The 5226-nt window shown below is 39.6% G+C and overlaps 1 non-coding gene across 1 annotated transcript; it reads left to right on the top strand.

Annotated features, from left to right (window-relative positions):
* Window positions 1-4827: 4827 nt before the first annotated feature.
* On the top strand, window positions 4828-4958 carry LOC132499642 (small nucleolar RNA SNORA18). The gene has a single exon (XR_009533879.1). It is a non-coding gene; the product is annotated as a small nucleolar RNA SNORA18 (small nucleolar RNA).
* Window positions 4959-5226: the final 268 nt, after the last annotated feature.

The following is a 5226-nucleotide window of genomic DNA, read 5'->3' as shown; positions in this document are numbered from 1 at the left end:
GTTGTCACAGGAGGATGCTCAGAGGAGCTGTGGCTGATATCAGGAGTGTGGTTTCAAGAAACAAGGAGAAAAAAAAAAACAGGAACTGACATTGCTAGCATCAGAAGAAAGAGGAAAAAAAAAAAAAAAGAAGGAGGAGAAATTGACCATCTCCTCTACCAAGGGAAATCATCACACGGGGCATGGAAAACCCTAAGAATTAATAAAGAGCAAAAAGCTGGGGACTATCAGGGAAAGGCATTACTACCTTGGGTGAGCTGTCCTAAAGTCAAGGCTTAGAAAAACAATATCGGAAAACCTGGTTGTTACCACAGACGCAGGCTGCAATCCCCAGTTGAACTTTACCCATAATAAAGCTGTTTTTTAAAAAATCTCCATCTAAATACTGCATCTACTTCTCGAATGGTTTGAAAGATGGAAGAGGAAAAGATGTGATTAAAACCAGAACAGACACACTTAGAAAACCTTCAAGCAGAACACATCTTTCAAATATAATCTTAGAACCTGAAAATATAAAGCGAATAAAATTGGAACTATTTTAGTGAAAGGAGAGAAAAGGAAGTTAGGAAGCCCATCCACTCTGCATGCCCTTCACCTCCTGCAGAGCCTCTGAGTGCTCTTTGGAGCACAGCTTGAATATCACTGCCTTAAAGAATTAGAATCACTGGCCATTTAATGCATATGGTGAACTGGCCATTTTTAAGGACCTATAGGTTGACCAAGGACCTATGAGCTGCTCTGGTTCAAAACCCTGAGCACAGCAGATCAGATTAATTGTCTCAGGAATCTGGGGAGAACACATACACAAGGAAATAAGGCTGTTAAACGCAGGTGACCCTGAAAGGGTACTAAGAAGGGTCATGAACTTGAAAAGAACCATAAAGCGTAAGTAAAATGAAGAAGCAAAAGCTGTAAGAGGAAAAACCTAATCCAGCAGTTAAGTCAGAAGCAAGCAAGACTTGCGGAAAGTGAGTCCCATTAATAGTGAAGCACTAGAGTAGAAATCTACCAACAGTTGTAGCTGAGGTCCCTTCACTGGGCATTTGGGGATTCCTTCCTCTCCCGGCAGATAGTAGGCACTCAAGAAATAGATACTTCGAGAATTGAAAACAAAGGTCATTTGAGTCTTGTCCCATCCTCCAGTCCCTGCTCTTCTTGAAGCCTTGGTGTTTGCTTTCCCCAGGTTCCCACGTGCGTCCTCCTCAGAACATGCTCCTCACTGCTTGGCAGCTTGAATGAGAATTTCTTCACAAAGCAAGAGTGTGACTGAAGCAGGGACATACCGCATTTAGGGTACTTTCAAAAAAATGAGGAACAGAGAACAGAACTTCTGGAAATATAGAACTAGAGCTCGGGAGAGAGGCCAAGGCATATGTTGATTTGAAGGTCATGCCCATAAAAGCTCTACAAAGCAGACACACAGAGAAAAGAGCTAAGCATAGACTTGAGGAAATCCTTCACTTAGGGGAGGAGAAGAGACAAAGGAAGCAAAGGAGACAGAAGCCGTACTTTCGGAAGGCCCCAGCCTGTTTATTGCATCAGGCTCATATATAATCCTTGGCACTGACCACTCAAACAGGGCTGCTTTTATCTTATACAAAGCACTGTATAGTGGGATACCTCTTTCCCTGGCTTCAAATTTTCATGTAGAGGGACCGTCGCAAGACTAACAGTCCTGGCTTCTTGCCCTCCTCCTTACTCCCCAGGAGAGGAGGAATGACTTACCTAACTGATGAACAGGTAATAGGAACAGCTATAAAACAGGCTCAGTGGGGCAGACTCTGAGTCAATGCACTTGGGAACGACATATGAGTGACCCATTAGGCTCTCAGCTGTGTTCTGTAGTCTCAGCTCTGCAATAATCAACCTAAAAGGATCTTTTGAATCCATGTGCCAATCTGTCAACTGGTTCTAAAATTTGGGCAGGGCAAAGAAAGGCATTTTATTTTAATTTTCAGTCTATTGCAGGCTCGTTACTCAGAAGCAGACTCTGAGACAGAGGTCAGCACGCAGGAAGTTGGTTGGGGAATGAGGGAAAAAAGCGGAAATACAGGAGAAGAGGTTAGGCTGTGATGTCTCACAGGGCTGCCAGATTTAGCCAATAAACATGCAGGGTGCCCAGTTAAATTCAAATTTCAGAGAAACAGCAAAAAGAATTTTAGAAGCAATATGTTCCATGCAATACTGGGGACATACTGATTCTAAAAAATTATTTGTTGTTTATCTAAAATTCAAATTTACCTAGACAGCCTGTATTTAGTTTATCTGGCAACCCTAAAGCCTCAGCCACCCGGCATGGAGCTTTGGAGCTAGGAGACCCCTTTCAACCTGCCGTGAGTTGGGCAAGAGCGCTGGGATGTTACAGCTCCACACAGGCTAGTCATTGGAGGCAGCTGCTCCTGGGAATAGGGTAGAAGCTTGAGCAAAGAGGTTCTCTTCAGCCACAGGCAATTCCTGGAAAGGACTGGCAGCTAGAGAGTGTCAGCCAACTATGATCCCAACAGCAAGGGGGATAAGTCCTTCAGTCCTGGAGTGGGGATCTAGGTGGTGCAAAACAGCTTCCACGCCCTACATCTCTCCCCAACAAAAAACTCTCTAACGATGAAACATTATTTATTTAGCCCCTTCTTTGTTTTCAGCAATGTGCTAGGTCCCAGAGACATTTCTGCTCTTACTGAAAACTGTCAGCTGATGAAAAGAGAGAAGCCAATCTAAATATATATTTGGCGAATGAATTCTCAATTTTTTATATTGAGATTCTCATATTTACTTTTTTCCTTGGTTTTTTGATATGGGTGGACCCTGTTTCAATTTTTTGTTCAAAAATATTTTTTGAAGACACATTTAATCCTATTACCATCCCAAATAAAAAATTTACCATAAGTTAGGGAAACAGGATAATTCCTTAATTTGAAAAGGGGTTTCTACCAAAAACCTAAAACAAGACTTGTTCTTTTCTTTTTTTTATTCGACTCTCTTTTTAAATTTAACTCGTTATCATAGAAATTTTCAAACATACACAAATATAGGGAAAATAGATTAATGAGCTCCATGTACCTATCACTCATCTTCAACATTTTGCCAATTTCCAAATATCATTCTGAAAAATAAAATATTAGACCACATCTCCATAAAAGTCAGGAACAATATAATATGATGCCTACTTTTTTTTTTTTTTTTTTTTTTTCGGTACGCGGGCCTCTCACTGTTGTGGCCTCTCCCGTTGCGGAGCCCAGGCTCCGGACGCGCAGGCTCAGCGGCCATGGCTCACGGGCCCAGCCATTCCACGGCACGTGGGATCCTCCCAGACCGGGGCACGAACCCGTGTCCCCTGCATCGGCAGGCGGACTCTCAACCACTGCACCACCAGGGAAGCCCATGATGCCTACTTTTATGGTCAATAATTTTGTCCTAGAGTTACTGGTCAATACAAAAAGATCAGAACAAAAGAAATAAATATGAATATTGGCAAGGTAGACAGATACCTAGAAAATCCAAAGCAATCACATAATATCTGTACGGACTAATTAAAATTTTCAGAAACATAGAAACAAGATTAACATATAAAAATCTACAGGGGCTTCCCTGGTGGCGCAGTGGTTGAGAATCCGCCTGCCAATGCAGGGGACACGGGTTCCTGGTCCAGGAAGATCCCACATGCCACGGAGCAACTAAGCCCGTGTACCACAACTACTGAGCCTGCGCTCTAGAGCCCATGAGCCACAACTACGGAGCCCACCTGCCACAACTACTGAAGCCCATGTGCCTAGAGCTCGTGCTCCGCAACAAGAGAAGCCACCACAATGAGAAGCCTGCACAGCTCAATGAAGCGGCTCGGCGCAACTAGAGAAAGCCCGTGAGCAGTAATGAAGACCCAATGCAGGAAAAAATAAATAAAATAAATTTATAAAATATAATAATAATAAAATAAAAGTCTACACCCTTTCTATAATCAACAAAAACTTATTTGAAAATGTAATAGAGAAGAAAGCCAAATTCGATTCCAATGAAACCTTGAATTACTTAGGAAAAAACTTAAAAGTATGAAATTTATTGAAGATAACCATATAATTTTAATGAAGGCTGTGAAAGGTACTCCTAGATAAAAAGGTTCAACATTATACAGATATTAATGCTCCCCAAGTTAAATAAAAACTGTGATGTAACTTTAGTCAAAATTCCAACAGGATATTTTATAGAATTGGTAAGCTAGTTTTAAAGTTCATCTATGAGATGTGCCAAAAACGTCAATATTTTTTTTTAGAAAAAAGAACGAGAAACAGGACTTACTTTGCCAAGTATCAAAATGTATTATGAAGTCACAATAATTGAAATAATGTGAAAAACATTATTGTGAAAAACAGCCAATGAGCTTAGAATGTGATAAATGAGGCACTTAAAATCATACAGGTACTGACAGATTATTTAATAAATGGCGTTGGGACAAGGAGCTATCCATTTGAAAAAAAAGAAAACTAAATGCCTTCCTCACACCATACTTAAAAATAAATTCCACATGTATTTAAGATGTAAATTTTTTAAAGGATAAACGAAAAATGGGAAAATATATCTATCATCTTGGGAGGAGAAAACTGTCCTGACAAAACATAAAACCCAAAATATATTATGTGTATGGCAGAAGACATAAAGTCAAAAAGCAAGCAAATTATGACAAAATATATTTGCAACTGATATAAAATTTTATACTTTATTTTACTTTGTATACATATATATCAGTTTATCTGAATTATTTAAATATAGACAAATATATTAAATAGATATATATTCATACAAAGAACCTATCAATCAGTAAAAAACAACCCTATAGTTGAGGTCTATCCCTATGGGGCTTTTCCTGCAGACTCACATTGTTGGAAATGCCTCACAGAGTAACTGTGTGGTTTTGCTTCACTCATAGAACTATTTTTTATATCTTTGGAAAGAACTACAAGATCTGCTAAAAGTATGAAAGACCTAGTAGTTAAATTTTTTTACCTTAGGTATTGGCATATCCCACAGTCTATATTATTCTTGGGTGTGATAGCTTTGGAGTGAATATGATTTGAACTCAGTTTTAGAGGGTGTCTGAAACTGAAAACCAGGCAAATCCATCTACTCTGAGCCTATAAGTGGTCCTAAAGTAAATTACATGAAGAAATTAGATCCCCACGATTCTAGTGGGGAAATGTTTGATGTTATCAATGTGTCCATATTCAAGTGGAGACA

Source organism: Mesoplodon densirostris, chromosome 11 (assembly GCF_025265405.1).
Source record: "Mesoplodon densirostris isolate mMesDen1 chromosome 11, mMesDen1 primary haplotype, whole genome shotgun sequence".
NCBI lineage: Eukaryota > Metazoa > Chordata > Mammalia > Artiodactyla > Ziphiidae > Mesoplodon > Mesoplodon densirostris.
Note: the sequence above shows the minus strand (reverse complement) of the source record. Positions and strands in the feature narration are given on the sequence as shown.